The sequence below is a fragment of the Pan paniscus genome, chromosome 19 (assembly GCF_029289425.2).
Source record: "Pan paniscus chromosome 19, NHGRI_mPanPan1-v2.0_pri, whole genome shotgun sequence".
NCBI classification, from domain to species: Eukaryota; Metazoa; Chordata; class Mammalia; order Primates; family Hominidae; genus Pan; species Pan paniscus.
Genome location: NC_073268.2, coordinates 35,245,588 through 35,263,312, shown reverse-complemented (window position 1 = coordinate 35,263,312; position 17,725 = coordinate 35,245,588). Strand labels below are relative to the sequence as shown.

Below are 17,725 nucleotides of genomic sequence, written 5' to 3'. Positions count from 1 at the left end.
CGCTTGAACCCAGGAGGCGGAGGTTGCGGTGAGCTGAGATTGCACCATTGCACTCCAGCCTAGGCAACAAGAGCGAAACTCCGTCCCAAAAAAAGGAACAAAGGAAGGAAGAAAGGAAGGAAGGGAGGGAGGGAAGGAGGGAGGGAGGTAAAGAAAGAAAGAAAGAATTACTCAAACTCAGTTTGAACACTCAGTACCACCCTGCATTATCCTCCCCCTTCCCAGGGGCAACCACTATTCTGAACTGGATGTTTGTTATTTCCATGCACTTCCATACGCTTTTATTACATAGCATATATCCTCAAACAATATAAAATATTATTTTACCTAGTTTGTAAAAATAATACCACACTGTCATTACTCTTCTGAAACTTGCTCTTTTTGCTCATCATTGAAAGATTCCTATTATTTTTAAAAAAAAGAATAACAAAATAAAAAAGAAAGATTCCTATTAATATGATTAGCTCTAATTTATTCATTTCACTGTTGTATAATATTCCATGATGTGAATATAACACAGTCTGTCTATTCTTCTGTTGATAAATATTCATGGTTGTTTCTGGTTTTTGCTATTGCAAAATAATGCTGCTATGAACATTGTGAGACATATCTTCAGGTGCTCACTGTGCAAGATATTTTCTGGTGCATATATTTAGGAATAGAATTGCTGGGTCACAGGAGGTTTATATCTCCAATTATCCTAGATATTGTCCCCCTCACTTTTTTTTTTTTTTTTTTTTTTTTTGAGATGGAGTCTTGCTGTGTCTCCCAAGCTGGAGTTCAGAGGTGTGATCTCGGCTCACTGCAACCTCCGCCTCCTGGATTCAAGTGATTCTCCTGCCTCAGCCTCCTGACTAGCAGAGACTACAGGCGTGCACCACCATGCCTGGCTAATTTTTTTATTTTTAGTAGAGACGGGGTTTCACCATGTTAGCCAGGCTGGTCTCGAACTCCCAACTTCAGGCAACTGCCCGCCTTGGCCTCCCAAAGTGCTGGGATTACAGGCGTGAGCCACTGCACCTGCCGCCCCCGCCACACACACTTTTTAGGACCTAAACATCAATAATCAGAGGCTGAAAAGCAGCTTCAATTGCAGCAAGCAGGACTCAAATTAGACCCTGCAAGGAACTTTTTTAGTTGTTAAAGGATTGTTAGAAATCGGCCCAAGTTGTGGAAGACACTGGAGGAATGTCTGTCACTCTGCTTTTCTGACATGCCTCAAGTACAGCTCAGTCTGGACTCAGTTCTAATTGTAGCCTAAAGATTTCAAAATTAATTAAATCGGCATATATGAGTTGAGCTCCTATTCCACGCAAAGTGCTAAGCTGGGAGCAGAAGCGTGTGTCCTCTTCCTGCAAAGCACATCGTCACAACCCCTCCTTGCAACTGAGATGAAAGACCGATGAGAGACATGTGCAAAGTTACACAGCAGGATGGGATTTAAATAACTGCTGAAGACCACAGTAAAGGGGAAGTCACAAAATACTGCGTGACTAATTGTTAAGTGAAATTGCCTTGGAGGCACAGAGGAAAAAAATCAGAGCAGTGGTCAAGGAACGTTGCACAGAAAAAAGGTAGTATCTGAGCAATAATAGTAGAATGTAGGTGATAATCATGGCATCTACTACTCATTGATGAACATTGTGTGCCTTGCACTTTACTCAGAGTATCTTGTTTAATCCTCACAATGACCCTGTGAAGAAAGTATGATTAGTCTCTTCTGACACAGCAGGAAACTGATCACCAGAAGACCAAGTAGCTTACGCAAGCTCACACAACCACCGAGTGGCGGGGCAGGATTCGAACTTAGTCCTGAAGCCTCCCACGTCAGAGGTCCCCGGGAGGGAACACAAGCAAAGTGTGGGAGGTAGGGGAGGGAGCCTCTGAAGGGAGGGGAGGGAGCCCCACGCACAGCTCCTGGTGTGGCTAGAATGGAGGGCTTCTTTGGAAAAAGTAGGTGATCCGGCTAGAAAAGGAGGTCCGGGCTGGCTCATGGAAGATGCTGGTTTCCAGGCATAGGAACTTTAAGTGATTAATTCAAGGAGATTCCACAGCCAGGCAGGTGTATGTTGGAATGGAGGGAAGGGCAGTGCAGGCAGAGAGGTGCCTGGCAGGTTCAGCAACAGCAGTGCAGGGGGCCGAGAATACAAACTTGAACAAGGAAGATGACTTGGGGACCCAACAGAGGGGACAGGTGTAGGAGAGACTTGCAAGGAAGAATGTGTGGGGACTTGGCTTCCAACAGCAGTAAGAGCAACTGAGGGAGGAATTGACAATAGATTCCACGATTGTGGGTGGCCCAGGAAGCTAGGCAAGCAAAAGCAATGCTGTAGGCAGCTGAGGTTAATACAAATGGCTAACGTTTGTTACCAGCTACTATCTATAAGCACTTTACATGTATAAACTCATTTCACCCTCACAGCATTCCTATGAAGTAGGAGTGAGGATCTATTACGATTTCCGTTTTTCAGGTAGAGAAACTGGGGTACAGAGAAGTTAAGCAATTTGTCTGAGGTTACATCGCTGGTAAATGGCAGAGCTGGGATTTGAATCTGGGTTCCAGAGGCCTCACTCTTCATCACTTCACTAAACTGTGTCTGTTGAGGTAACGTCTTCAGGAAGAAGCAGGGTTTTCCACTCCCACTCCACATTCCCCACCCTCAAAGACCAAGCAGGATGGCAGGATTTTTTTGCTGAGTGGCATTGTTGGGGGGGAGTGTCAGGTCTCTGCTGCTACCCTAAGCCAGCTGCTTCTCACCACCGGGCAGTGAGCATGGGGCGTGCGGTGCTGGGGCCTGCACTGCCGGGGCACTCACCAGCAGGAGGGCACCTGGAGCACGGTCCTTCCTCATCACAGTGGAGCAGAAGTAGCACTAGCTGGTGCAGGCCACAGAGCGTGCCTGGCAAGGGAAGACCCAGCCCAGGTAGCACAGCTCCATCGGGTTCAGGAGGAAGCAGCCCAACCCCACCTGCACATGAAGTTCAGGAAGATTTTCTTCCTCATGGCTCTGGACACAAAGCAGTCAGGACTGGAGGGACAGGGGAGGAGTGGCAGTGAAGCAACATGGCACATCACACCCAGAGAGTAGACCCCACCAGGAAGGCCAGCTCCATGCAGGCCCGCAGCACCACGTGGGCAGTGCAGACAGCCGGGACCCTGTAAGACTGCAGGCTGGGGTACCAGGTGGCAGCCCCAAGGCATTTGGGGAAAACCCTCCTCTCCTACTAAGAGCTGCCCCTCTAGAAAGAAAGAAGCCCCAAGGGGCCCCAGCCTGGGTCCAGGGAGAGCCCCTCCAGCTGCCAGCTCTTGCACGGTTTCCAGCAGGTACCCCTTCTCCACATCCACTGTCTCCCCTTCACCATCTAGTGCAGCACACAGACAACAAAGAAGATGGAGGGTACGGCCACCAGCACAATCTGGAAAGCCCCAGCGGAAGTGGGAGAAGTGGTCATTGGTGCAGCCAGGCCGCAGGGTATTGCAGATGAACTTGCAGTGCTCATCCCACAGACAGCATTTCCCAGCAGGGCGACAAGCAGGATGTGTAAGACCAGGACAGTGAGCCATACCTTGCCAACCACGGTGGAATCGTTCTGCACTCGGGTCAGGAGCCAGCCCAGGAATGACCAGTCGCTCATCTTGTGATTTCTGCGGACACAGAAATCACAAGAAATTGAAGTGAGGGGACAGGAAGGGAAGGGGACAAAAACATAATGCCCCCACAGCCAGATATTTGCAAAGCTATTTCTGGCCCACAGCAAGAGCTCCAGCTCCATCTGTGCCTGACGCCCAGGCATGCCACTCGCTGCCTGACAAGGATGGGAAGAACAAGCTGGCAGAGAAAAGGACACTGCAGAAGAAAAGATGGAAGCAGTGACTCCCAGAAGGAGCCCAACGCAGCCCAACATTCACCAAGACAGGCTGCACACTTCTATTACAGTTAGGCTTCCACTGAACTCTTCCTAACTCAACAGGCTTTCGGGCCTCCCAACTGTCTTGGCATTTTCTTCAGATCGACATAGTACCAGGCATATTTCTCCCAAGATGCCACGGTGGAAATTCATGACCTATATTGTGTTTCTTCCGAGTCCAGGGTAACATGTTTTTTGACTACTATGTCAGGGTTTGAAAGAGACAGGCCTTACATCCTCCTGTCTCTGTCCAGTGGATTCTCCTTAAGGCCTCATATTGCAACAATCTCATTTTACTTTACATTTCTGCAGCTTCTGACCCTGAGAATTACTGAAAAAATTCCCAAGGTTATAGCTTGTGGGGCATTTACACCCATTATTTCTGTCAACACTCTCCCTTCTGCCTCTCAAATAAACATGTGGTTTATTTATTTATTGTATTTTTTGAGAGACAGGGTCTTACTCTGTCACCCAGGCTGGAGTGCAGTAACATGAACATAGTTCACTGTAACCTCAAACTCCTAGGCGCAAGTGATCCTCCCGCCTCAGCCTCCTGAGTAGCTAGGACTACAGGTGTGTCCCACATGCCCAGCTAATTTAAAAAAAAATTTGCCGGGCACTGTGGCTCATGCCTGTAACCCCAGCACTTTGGGAGGCTGAGGCATGCAGATAACTTGAGGCCAGGAATTCGAGACCGCCTGGCCAACATGGCAAAACCCCAACTCCTGACTCTACTAAAAATACAAAAATTAGCCAGGAGTGGTGGCGTGTGCCTTGTAGTCCCAGCTACTCGGGAGGCTGAGGCAGGAAAATCGCTTGAATCCAGTAAGCGGAGGCTGCAGTGAGCCGAGCTCATCATGCCACTGTACTCCAGCCTGGGCGACAGAGTGAGACTCCATCTCAGAAAATATGTATGTGTGTGTGTGTGTGTGTGTGTGTGTGTGTGTGTGTGTGTATGTGTATGTATATATATATATATATATATATATATATATATATATATATATATATATAGTAGAGGCGTGAGGGAGTCTTCTTATCTCACCCAGGCTGGTCTCCAACTCCTGGCCTCAAGCGATCCTCCCACCTCAGACTCCCAAAGTGCTGGGATTACGGTCGTGAGCCACTGCACCCAGCTGACACAATACGTAGCCTGCTTACTATGCAGCAGTACGTAGCATGCTTACTATACAAACTCAGGGTAAAGACCAGACCCCAGCCTTCCCTGTAACTGATTGCCTTCCCTAACTCCCTCCTAAACAGAATCCTGGAGATCCTACTGAGACCCTTCCTTCTTCCTCCTTAACTTTCAGGAAGCCAAGTTGTCTTGACTCTTATCTCCCTGGCTGCTCCGTTTGAGTCAATGTGCTGTTCTTCTCTCCACTCTGTAGACATTAATGTTCCTCAGGATACTTTAAGCCTCTTACTGGTCCTGGAGGATGCAGTCCACTAGGATGGCCACAGGCATTTCCAACTCACATTAAACGTACTCTCCTGGGCCGGGTGTGGTGGCTCACGCCTGTAATTCCAGCACTTTGGGAGGCTGAGGCAGGCGGATCGTCTGAGGTCAGGAGTTTTTGAGACCAGCCTGGCCAACATGGTGAAACCCCAGCTCTACTAAAAATACAAAAACTAGCTGGGTGTGGTGGCAGGTGTCTGTAATCACAGCTACTCAGGAGGCTGGGGCAGGAGAATCACTTGAACCTGGGAGACAGAGGTTGCAGTGAGCCGAGATCGTGCCACTTCACTCCAGCCTGGGTGACAGAGTGAGACTCTTTCTCAAAACAAACAAGCGAACAAAACTTACTCTCCTGGAAAGGAGTGTTATAGTGGCTATGAACTCGGACTTAGACACCCAGAGCTGTGTAACCTCGAGCAAGTTGCTTAAACTCTCTATGCTTCTGTTTCTTCATCTGTGTAATGGAGATTCTAAGGGGATTTACCTCATAGAGTTGTATGGGTTACTTGAGTTAATGTATGTAAAGGACTTAGAAAAGTGCTTGGCGCATGGTAAGTACTTCATTAATATTAAGTATTATTATCTCTCCTCCAAAGCTACTCCTCTTCCTGTCTTGGCGAATGGCACCATCATCCAAGTTGCCCAAATCCTGATCATTATCCATCATTTCTCCCTCTCGCTTCTCCTCATCTAATTGGTAACCAAGTCCCCACAGTACTACTTCCTTAATATCTCTCACACCCACTGCCTTCTCATCAGTCCATGGCATAGACTTGGTCCAGACCTTCCCCTTTCTCTTGCCGGCATTATTACACTAACCTCCTAGTAACTTGCTCTGCCTCCAGTTTTGTCCCTTTGATCTACCCTCAAATGGCTGCATTCCTTATAGATTTTTGTTTTTTTTTTGAGACAGAGTCTTGCTCTGTCGCCCAGGCTGGAGAGCAGTGGTGTGATCTCAGCTCACCGTAACCTCACCTCCTGGGTTCAAGCGATTCTCCTGCCTCAGCCTCCTGAGTAGCTGGGACTACAGGCATGTGCCACCACACCTGGCTAAATGGCTGCATTCCTAAAATGCATATCTGGTTATGCATATGGTTTCATCTCCCTCATTAAAACTCAGCCACGTGCAAAGGCTCACGCCTGTAATTCCAACTCTTTGGAAGGCCAAGGTGGGTGTATCACTTGATCTCAGAAGTTGAGACCAGTCTGGGCAACACAGTGAAACCCCGTCTCTACAAAAAATACAAAAAATAGCTGGATGTGGTGGTGCATGCCTGTAATCCCAGCTACTTGGGAGGCTGAGGTGGGAGGATCACTTGAGCCTGGGAGGTGGAGGTTGCAGTGAGCCAAGATCATGCCACTGCACTCCAGCCTTGGTGACAGAATGAGAGCCTGTCTCAGAAAAAATAAATAAATAAATAAATAAATAAGTAAACAACTCTCCAATGGCTTCCATTGTCCTTGCGATAAAGCCTAACTCCCCAAGAAGGCATGTAAGACCCTCTCTAATCTAGTCTCTGCCTACACCTCCAGCCCCATCTATGCCCTCCTTACCCTTCAGCCCTTAGAATTCCTGGAAGCCCTACACACCTGCAGACAGCTTCATGCTCCTGAGCAGTCACTCACACTCTTCCTCTGCCTGTCCAGCCCCACTGTCTTCCAGCCAATTCTTACTTACCTCCCAACATTCAGTTCAAGCAGTACCTTCTCCAAGGAAGTTTCCTGATCCTATCCCAGAAAGGACTGACCATGCCCATGGTGGTCTCCTGCTTAGTGCATTGTCTGCTGAACATAATGTCTATAATTTCCATTTATAAACAAATTTCATTTAAAACATAAGAATTATCTCCATTACTTGACTGTGAATCATTCAATGGCAGAAACTGTATCTTATTTGTCACTACTCTTATTATTTTTCGAGATAAGGTCTCACTCTGTACTCAGGCTAGAAAGCAGTGGCACAATCTGGACTCACCACAACCTCTGCCTCAGAGGCTCAAGTGATCCTCCTACCTCAGTCTGCCACCTCAGCCTCCCAAGTAGCTGGAACTATAGGCGTGCATCACCATGCCTGCCTAATTTTTGTATTTTTTGTAGAGACGAGGTTTCACCATGTTGCCCAGGCTGGTCTCAAACTCCTGGGCTCAAGCGATCCGCCCGCCTCGACCTTCCAAAGTGCAGATTATAGGTGTGAGCCACCGCACCCGGCCATCACCACTCTAAATATGAAGTAAGTGTTTAATATATGTTTATTAAATGAATGAGTGAAAGAATGAATGGGTAGATGATAGAATTCCTCCATCATTGGGTTCCCAGAGCTCCAGAGAGAGGCGTACTCTCCAAGACTTCTGAATTATTCCCATCTCCAAGAACACTCTTTGCTTTTTCTTTCATCCCAACCCTACCCACCTCTTGAGACCCACTTCCTCTAGGAATTCTCCCCTGACTATTCCAACCCACCCCGAATGCCTGCATCCCTGAATTCCTTATGCTCACTGCTATGCAAGATCCCTGTGCACATTCTGGCTGGCCTCATTCCCTGTTATCAAGCCTTATCTTGTTGTTGTGCCCTACAGAGCAGCCAGCACAAGGGAGCCACTCAGATAGACTCACACACTGGTCAACTTGTCCAGGAACAGAAAGGCCTGAGAGGAGGGAGGTTCCGGAGGAAGCTCTGCCAGATTTTACTCAGAGCCCAGAGCTCATATTTCCCCCACTGCTGGCTCCTCCTTACCACAGCTAGGAAGGATGTCAGATGAAATTGGGGAAACAGAGGCACCAGGCAGGAAAAAAACCCACCTGTTCTCATTCAAAGCTCCAGGCCTAAATTAGGTAGGTCAGAGAGAGAGAGGGACACCCAGTCAGCATTCCTGAGCAAGTTGTCAGTGGAAGGGAAAGAAAGAAAATGCAAGCCTCCTCCATTCCTCACCCGTACCTCACTTCAGACAGCTCCTCCATTCTCCCTCTTTGCCCCTCCTTTCTCTGGCCTTTGGAGCCAGACAGAACTGGGTTCAAATCCTGGTTCTGTCACTTGCTAGTTGTGTGACTTTGGGGCCAATTACTTAACTCCTCTGGGCCTGTTTTCCTGTCTGTGAAGTAGAGATTTTTAACATAGAATGACAAAGACATATTGACAATGAGAGATAATGTATTACTAAAAACTCTGCCCAAAATTCATAGAGGCAGGAAGTAGAACAGAGGTTCCCAGGGGCTAGGAGAAGGGGAATGGGGAGTTATTATTTAATGGGTGCAGAGTTTGGGATGATGAGAAAGTGCTGGGCATGGAGAGTGATAACAGCTGTGCCACACTGTGGAGATACTTAATGCCAATGAAGTGTACGCCTAAAAATGGCTAGAATGGCAAATTTTTATTTTATTTTATTTTATTTTATTTATTTATTTATTTATTTATTTATTTATTTATTTATTTATTTACTGAGACAGAGTCTCGCTCTGTTGCCCAGGCTGGAGTGCAGTGGTATGATCTCAGCTCACTGCAACCTCCGTCTCCTGGATTCAAGTGATTCTCCTGCCTCAGCCTCCCGAGTAGCTGGAATTACAGGCACGCACCACCATGTCTGGCTAGTTTTTGTATTTTTAGTAGAGACGGGGTTTCCCCATGTTGGCCAGGCTGGTCTCAAACTCCTGATCTCAGGTGATCCACCCATCTTGGCCTCCTAAAGTGTTGGGATTACAGGCATGAGACACCGCACCCGACCAGAATGGTAAATTTTATATGTATATTTTACTACAAAAAATTATATAATTGGCCAGGCACAGTGGCTCATGACTATAATCCCAGCACTTTGGGAGGCCAAGGTGGGCAGATCACTTGAGGTTAGGAGTTCCAGACCAGCCTGACCAACGTGGTGAAACGTTGTCTCTACTAAAAATGCAAAAATTAGCCAGGCATGGTGGCGCACGCCTGTAGTCCCAGCTACCCGGGAGGCTGAGGCACAAGAATCACTTGAACCTGGGAGGCGGAGGTTGCAGTGAGCCAAGATCGTGCCATTGCACTCCAGCCTGGGCTACAGAGTGACTCTCTCTCAAAAAAAAACCAAAATGGCTGGGCGCGGTGCCTCATGCCTGTAATCCCAGCACTTTGGGAGGCCGAGGTGGGTGGATCACTTGAGGTCAGGAGTTCAAGACCAGACTGGCCAACATGGTGAAACCTCATCTCTACTAAAAATATAAAAATTAGCTGGGCATGGTGGTGCGTGCCTGTAATTCCAGCTACTTCTGAAGCTGAAGCATGAGAATCACTTGAACCCAGGAGGCGGAGGTTGCAGTGAGCCAAGATCACACCACTGCACTCCAGCCTGGGCAACAGAGCGAGACTCTGTCTCAAAAACAAAAAACAAAAAACAAAAAACCCAAAAAGCTTATATAACCAAATGGTGGGGGGTGGGCAGGACCTTCCTCAGTACCTGGCACCTGGTAGGGGTGCTCAGTGATAAATAGAAGCTATTATTATTGCTCTTAGCAGCTCCTCTCCTGCTGCCCCAAACCCCTTCTCTTCACTCTTCAGGAAGAAAATACTAGAAACCCCCAGTCTGAGTATTTAAACTCCTCACCACCACCATTTAGGAAGCAGAAGTTCCTGCAGGGCTGGAAGTTTATGTATGCCTCCTTGGTCAGGCAGCAGGCACCTGGGAGATGGAGGCACTTGGGAGATGGAGGCTTCTGGGCATTTTCTTTCCCTTTTTTTTTTTTTTTTTGAGATAGGATCTCACTCTGTTGCCCAGGCTGGAGTGCAGTGGTGCGATCACAGCTCACTGCAGCCTCAACCTCCCTGGACTCAGGTGATTCACCCATCTCAACCTCCCAAGTAGCTGCGCCACCACACCCGGCTAATTTTTGTGTTTTTTGATGAAGAAGGGGTTTCACCATGTTGCCCAGGCTAGTCTGGAGCTCCTGGGATCAAGCAATCCGTTTGCCACAGTCTCCCAAAGCGCTGGGATTACAGGCATGAGCCACCACACCTGGCCTTCTTTTCTGGCCAAGCAAAGACATCCAGGAGGGGGTGGCAAAAGGAAACTACCTGCCCCCCATGGTTCAAATATTTATTAATCATCTGGTGAGCTCCCTGCTCATCCTTGTCAGCTCCTGTCTTCCTGGCCTGCCTCTCCACAGAGCAGAGGCTGGGGCTCATTCTCAAACCCCAAAAGCCAGAACTGAGCCCCTGCTTCTCTTGATTTGAGCCCTGGTGGGAGAAGGGTGAAAAAGAGAGAAATCAACAAGGTATAGAATAGCGAGGGGGAAATGCCAGTTAGCCCAAGAAGAGAGTGGGGATTGAGGAGCTTGTTTTCTATCTCTCTTGAAGTTAGAAGGGAAAAAAGTTATAAAATAACAATAGGAGTGAATGAGTTAGAAGTTTCTGGTTGCCAGAGCTTTAAGGCAATGGAAGAGAATATAGTCTCCCAGGAGAACTTTGAAAATGGGGCAGGGATCTATCTTTATAGGCCAGGGTTTCCTAACTTCAGCTTTAACCTCAGCATATTCACATTTTGGACTAGATAATTCTACAGTGTAGGAAACTGCCCTGGGCATTGTAGGAGGGTTAGCAACATTCCTGGCCTCTACTCGGTAGATGCTAGTAGCACCCCTGCTCCTGGCCACGACAACCAAAAATGCCTTTATTGTCAAATGTCTTCTGATGGACAAAATTCCCCCCACCCTTATTTGAGAACCACTGATATATGCTAAACAAAGTGTTTTTCTGCTTGGAAACCCGGGAGAAAAGAATTGACCTTTATATTCTAGGATGTAAAATGTAAAACTCGGCCAGGCACGGTGGCTCACGCCTGTAATCCCAGCACTTTGGGAAGCCAAGGCGGGGGGATCTCTTGAGGCCAGGAGTTCGAGACCAACCTGGCCATTATAGTGAAACCCCATCTCTACTAAAAATACAAAAATTAGCTGGGCATGGTGGTGGGCACCTGTAATCCCAGCTATTCAGCAGGCTGAGGCAGGAGAATCACTTGAACCTGGGAGATGGCAGTTGCAGTGAGCCGAGATGGCACCATTGCACTCCAGCCTGGGTGACAAAGCGAGACTCCATCTCAAAAAAAAAAAAGGAATGAGTTCATGTCCTTTGCAGGGACATGGATGAAGCTGGAAGCCATCATTCTCAGCAAACTAACACAGGAACAGAAAACCAAACACTGCATGTTCTCACTCATAAGAGGGAGTTGAACAATGAGAACACATGGACACAGGGAAGGGAACATCACACACGGGGGCCTGTCGCAGGGTGGGGGGCAAGGGGAGGGAGAGCATTAGGACAAATACCTAATGCATGCGGGGCTCAAAACCTAGATGACAAGCTGGTAGGAGCTGTAAACCACCATGGCACATGTGTACCTATGTAACAAACCTGCATGTTCTGCACATGTATCCCAGAACTTAAAGTAAAATTAAAAAAAAGAAAAAGAAAAAGAAAAAACAATACAACGTCAAACTCCACAAGGGGTAAACAACATGTTGTGACCGGCTGGAAGTCAGGGAGAATAAACATAGGCCCCATATCCTAGGAAATTGTGAAGCTCCAGTCAGCTGCGCAAAGTCACACAGCAAGGATCTTGTAGGGTCGGGAGTGGTGACTCCCCAGGTCCTCAGCAATGACAAGCCCTGTCATGCAAATCAGCTCCACTGTGGATGGATTCCGCTCCCCTTCTAAACTCAGATCTTCTGGGGTTGGGGCAGGTTGCTAAGCAAGCATTCTCTGGGCCTTCCTAAGAGCCACATGGAAAACAGAAGCCTTCAAGAAGAGCCAAGGTCTGGAAGGAAGTTTCCCAGCTTCAGATCTTAATGTATCCTTGCCCTCCCCAAAGCCCTAGAACACTGGGCCAGAGAATGGCACTGATGGTGCCATTAAGCTCCATTAACAAGTGCACATTAAGCTCCCCTAGTCCCAAATCAGTATTATGGATTTTTCCTTTTGCCTCAGGCTCCAGTGTGCCCTGGCATGATACTGTTACTGATTCTGTCTTTATTGAAAATATTTTGTTCAATATGGATTTTTTTTGCATTAATTTGATTGCTAAAAAATATGGCATTGGCCAGGCACAGTGGGGTGCACCTATAGTCTCAGCTACTCGGGAGGCTGAGGTGGGAGGATTGTGTGAGCCTAGAAATTCGAATCCAGCCTGGGCAACATAGAAAGACCCCACCCCTAAAAATTTTTTTTAATATGGCATTAAAATATTGTTTATTTTGATTACTGAGTTGTTTGCATCCCATTGAGTACTATGACTGAAGTGAGTGCCTCACTCCCCTCACCCTAGTCCTGGCCCTGCTCAATGGGTCCCTAACAGGAGAGTTCATGAGGCATGTGTGAAGGCAGAGGGGGGCCCACAGGCTGCATTCTGCACACAAATAGGTTTTGTTTGGCTGGCACTATGTTTGCAAAAATGTCTTCACTTGTTGCCAATTTTCTTAAATCAAGAGAATCACATAAAAACCCAGATTTCTGGGAAAGAAAATTGGATAATCTGACAACCCTACACATCATGGGCAATAGCTTTTGGGACCTGGTTAGTGGTTTCCCATTTAGGAAAGGGGGTGCTGCCCAATCTCCCTTAGCCACACCCTGCCAACTTCTCCCGTTTACAAGACCCACCTTCTCTCCTGAGCACGGGTGAGCTGCAGCCAGCTCGCACCACTTCACAAGAGCTGATTGTCAACTTTTCAGTCGGTTAAGCACAGTCATTATAAAAAATTAAATTATATAAGCTTACAATTAAATAAATTATCTTCAAAACAAAACTCATAACTTTCTAATTATTTTACTACACTTTCCTATTATCTATGTTCTTGAGATTATGAATGTCTATTACATCTGTGTGGCGGAAGTGCAATACTGTGGTGTGCTGCTGTAAATCTCCTCCCAACTCCATGCTCAGTGATGTCACATTGGTAGCATGAACTTGGCCATGGTAAGAGTATGGAAATCAGCAAAACTGCAAAACAGGGCTTGATCTATTGTTTCGTTGATTGTTGAGACTTAAAATATTGATGGAGGCCAGGCACGGTGGCTCACGTCTGTCATCCCAGCACTTTGGGAGGCTGAGGTGGGCAGATCACCTGAGGTCGGGAGCTCGAGATCAGCCTGACCAACATGGAGAAACCCCAACTCTATTAAAAATATAAAATTAGCCGGGCATGGTGACACATGCCTATAATCCCAGCTACTCGGGAGGCTGAGGCAGGAGAATCACTTGAACCCAGGAGGCGGAGGTTACAGTGAGCTGAGATGGCACCTTTGCACTCCAGCCTGGGCAACAAGAGCAAAACTCTGTCTCAAAAAAAAAACAAAAAAAACAAAAAACAACTGATGGAGAAATTGTTAATTATGTAGATTAAACTTAATAGTGTGTCTTGTCTGTAGCCATTACGTTATGAATAGCACAAGAATTCAAGGAAATATTCTTCCAGTGTTTGTAAACTACTATCTGATTCACCAAAGAGGTTGCTCACGTCATTGAATAAGGAATGAAATTCAGGACAAAAATTTTCATTGTTTCACTTTCATCTTCCTCCTCAACTTAAATGAGAGTATCAACCAACATTCCTGTGAAAACTACAGTTGTCTATCATTCATAACCTTAGGTTGGTTACTGGTACAAGTATTCCTCAAAAATCAATGAAAGCATTTTGAATGAATGGCTATATGGAATTTATAATAAGGATATATACAGTTATTCCATATATATAATTATATATAGTTTTTCCCATTTTATGGATGAGAAAACTGAATGTCAGAGCTGGGATTTCAATCTAGGTCTGCTGTCTCCAAAGCCTATGCCCTTTGTACTCTGCAGCCTCCAAAGGAGAGATGGTAGGACATGAAAGGCCTGTACATCTCATGATCCCAGAAGACAAAAAAAAAAAAGAGAAAAACTTGAACCAAACCCACAGACAAAACCTGCTCCAGAGCCTCATTCTCCTCCCCATCAGCAAGATGCTCCTTCAGTCTATCTTAAATCCCTCTGAGTATGGTTCTGCCTTCTGGAAACCCCCAGAGCCAGGACCACCATTCTCTTACCTGAAAGGCAGTAGTTGTCTCTGAGAGCTGGAGGTCCAAATAAATCTGCTGCCTGCTTAGGGGTACTGCAAAGCAGGGAATGTGCAGAATGTGGGCTGTTTATCCCCAGGCCTTGGGGGCCCTGCAGGAGGAAAACTCAGAAAAAGCTGGGACAAAAGCTGGGAGACACAATGGGCATCCCTCGTGCTCAAAATCCTGCCCACTCGGCACAACAGAAGCCACGAGAATCCCCCCACTGCCAGCACTCAGGACCTAGCTGTGCCCATGGCCTGCCAGATTTGTTAAATTTGCTCCACAGGTGTGAACGCCCTGAGGGTCCTGTGTGGTCACCCGTGTGGAAGAGCAGATGAGGCCTGGCTTGGAAACCACCTGGCCCCCAAGAGATCTTGGTCTACACTGGCAGGAGTGAATCAGGAGCTGTGGCTTATCCCTCCCCAAAGCAGTTCTTTTTCCCATTTTGGTGGAAGGGGCAGCGAAGCTTGGGAATGAAGTTTAGGAGCACCTTCCCAAGAGAGGGCCACCTTCTCCAGAAAGCCTGCCCAGCTTCTCTGGCCTTCCTGACCTCTCTCAGCATTCAAGCCTGAAACCAAGGATCTAGGGCTCTATGGCTTCCTGTGTGACTTTGGGCAACTCACTCTACATCTCTGGTCCTCATTTGTGTAGGAGAACCAACAAATATTGAGTGGCTTTCCAGTGCTAAACACATAAAAACTTTACATCCCTTTCCTTATTCAAATCCTCCTACCAACTCTATGAGATTGATATTAGGATCCCCACATTGTAGCAGAGGAAACTGAGGAACAGAGAGGTTAGGTAACTTACCTTGGGTCACACAGCTGGAATTCAAACTCAGATCTGGGTTGACTCAAACTCCATGGCTTCACATCATAAATTATACAGTACTTGACACAAGTGTAGCAGGAATGACTCCACCCTCAACTGCAGGGTATAGGAAATAGGTATTAGCTTTTGTATAACTCAGTTTAATCCCAGTCAATTTTAGTTTCCCCCTCCTTCTGCACCAGGAAATTTTCGAAGTGTCCAAAGGCAGGGGTGGAAGCACTCTGCCTCTGTGTCATCTGCTGCTGATTAGTATCATTGTGTCATCCACTGTTCAGCTAGTCATTGGCTCACACATGGGTGCTTTTTGTTTTTTGTTTTTTGTTTTAGAGACAATATCTCGCTCTGTCACCCAGGCTGGAGTGCAGTGCCATGATTGTAGCTCACTGTATCCTTGAACTCCTGGGCTAAAGCCATCCTCCCGTCTCAGTCTCCTGAGTAGTTGGGACTACAGATTTGTGCCACCACGCCTGGCTTCTGGTGGCTTTTTTTTTTACTACATTCATGCCAGCCTTGATGTTCCAGGATTCCAGGGAGGCAAGTTCCCATTTGCCCAGCCTCACAATGGGGCCATTCTCTTTCTGCTCACCTAGGCTGTGGCCCCAAATACACAGTAGAGTTCTTCTTGCTGGAACTCATGGCCACCTACATAGTCATCACTTTTCATCTGCCACCAGCCTGGAGGAAGCTTCTTTAGTTTCTAAAGGGAAGCCCACTCCCCTTAAACCTACCCCACCCAGCTTTCACTTATGGTATTTCCTTCGACTATGTGGCCGATGTTCAGAAGCCTCTCCATTCCCCTAAAGGCTGGTTTTCTGGAGAACTAGGCCAGGAAGCAACTTTATTTCTGCAGCATCATCTTCTGCGGCAACGAGCACAGGACAGTCCAGCTCCTAGAAAAGGGGCCAGTGGTGGCCATGAAGTGTTAAAATGCCAGTAAGGAAAAAATGGGTAAGGTCTGCAAAACATCACATCAAGTTCGGGCGCAATGGCTCACTCCTGTAATCCCAGCATTTTGTGGGGCCAAGGTGGAAGGATCATATGAGCTCAGGAATTCAAGGCCAACAAAATGAGACCTTGTTTCTACAAAAAGTAAAAAAAATAGCTAGGCATGGTGATGTGCTCCTGTGGTCCCGGCTACTCGGAAGGCTGAGGCGGGAGAATCACTTGAGCCCAGAAGGTTGAGGCTACAGTGAACCAAGATTACTCCACTGCACTCCAGCCTCACTCCAGAGTGAGACTCTGTCTCTAATAATAATAATAATCAATAACTATATCTGAACTTATTGTTATTATTATTTCTTCCAATTTCCTTTTTCTTAGAGCCAGAGATATTATAGCCTGGCAGGACTTAATAGCAGTAATAATCATGGCTAATATGTGTTAAGTGCTTGTTATGGCCAGGCATTGTGATAAGCGCTTTACCTATATTATTTATTTTTATTTTTATTTTTATTTTTATTTTTATTTTTATTTTGTAGACGGAGTCTTGCTCTGTCACCCAGGCTGGAGTCCAGGGGCACAATCTCGGCTCACTGCAACCTCCGCCTGGAGGTTCAAGTGATTCTCCTGCCTCAGCCTCCTGAGTAGCCAGGATTACAGGCGCCCACCACCATGCCCAGCTAATTTTTGTATTTTTCGTAGAGACGGGGTTTCACCATGTTGGTCAGGCTGATCTCGAACTCCTGACCTCAGGTGATCTGCCCGCTCGGCCTCCCAAAGTGCTGGGATTACAGGTGTGAGCCACCGTGCCCGGCCAATATTATTTCATTTAATGCTCATAAAAGTCCTACAAGGCACTTATGATCCTCATTTTAAGAGGAAGCTGATCCTCAGAGGGCAAAATCATCTTGCATGAGGTCATCCAATCACTGAGCCACACCGTTCAGATGCACCACAAGACTCAGCAGTGTTCCTCAGGCTGCCCAGTCACGAGCATCGGGAACCGCTGTCCATGAGCAAGTAGATGGGACGGGTGCCTCCCTGGATGAGGATGTGATGAAATGCTGGCGTGAACTGGTTTTGCCATGCAGAAGCAGGAAGATGGCTAGGAAAGACTTAATGTCTTACCTAGCCATCTTCCTTCCAAGGATCAAAAGGTCCAACTGTAGGTCCTTCAGCCAGGTTGGCCCACCTGTCAATGGCTTCCCAGCCCACACTCAGAAGCGTTGCCCAGGGTTCTAGTCTGGGGCCACCTCCTGCCTGTCTTCCCTCTTTTCTGGAAGATGCTAGGAAAGTACTGCCCTAATCCAGGGTCCCCTCATTCACCCAGAAGTGACTGTGGGTACAAGGAAGTGGGTGGCACCACCACCAGGTGGAACAGGTGCCAGGAGTATAGTCCTGGGAGGTGACAGGGCAGGCCTGGGACCAGAAGCTGCAAATTCCTAGTCCATCTACTGCCTGGATGCTCCTGAGCTGATATTAAAGGCCCAGGACACTATCACTTCCTGTGTGACTTTGGGCAGCTCACT

At 47.2% G+C, this 17,725-nt stretch overlaps 1 protein-coding gene across 10 annotated transcripts in view; it reads right to left on the bottom strand.

The window, feature by feature from the left end:
* The window catches only part of MYO18A (myosin XVIIIA), a 136,490-nt gene extending 120,774 nt beyond the window's left edge, over positions 1-15,716 (bottom strand). For 2 of the 10 annotated variants that reach the window (XM_055102067.2, XM_055102071.2), the window contains exons 1-2: positions 15,237-15,716; positions 3,568-3,646 (exon numbers count right to left, since the gene is read on the bottom strand). The gene's annotated coding sequence lies outside the window, so the exon portion shown is untranslated. The remainder of the gene's footprint in view (positions 1-3,567; positions 3,647-15,236) is intronic. The other 8 variants (XM_055102068.2, XM_063598688.1, XM_014342108.4 and 5 more) reach the window with 7 other exon arrangements.
* Between the last annotated feature and the right edge of the window lie 2,009 nt (positions 15,717-17,725).